Genomic DNA, 272 nt, shown 5'->3' on the forward strand with positions numbered 1-272 from the left:
GAGATACGCATTCAAGCTCTGTTGCATGTAGAACGGAAGTGGTTGTCAATCACGTGCGTTCATAAGTGAGAATGATAATGAGGGTTACTTATCATCACATTCATCATGTTCTTGGGTACGAATGAATATCTTGGAATAAGAATAAGAGGGATTTGAATAAAAGACAATAGAATTGCATTAATACTTGAGCTACAGCAGAGCTCCACACCCTTAATCTATGGTGTGCAGAAACTCCACCGTTGAAAATACATAAGTAAAAGGTTCAGGCATGA

Source organism: Arachis duranensis, chromosome 10, assembly GCF_000817695.3.
Source record: "Arachis duranensis cultivar V14167 chromosome 10, aradu.V14167.gnm2.J7QH, whole genome shotgun sequence".
NCBI lineage: Eukaryota > Viridiplantae > Streptophyta > Magnoliopsida > Fabales > Fabaceae > Arachis > Arachis duranensis.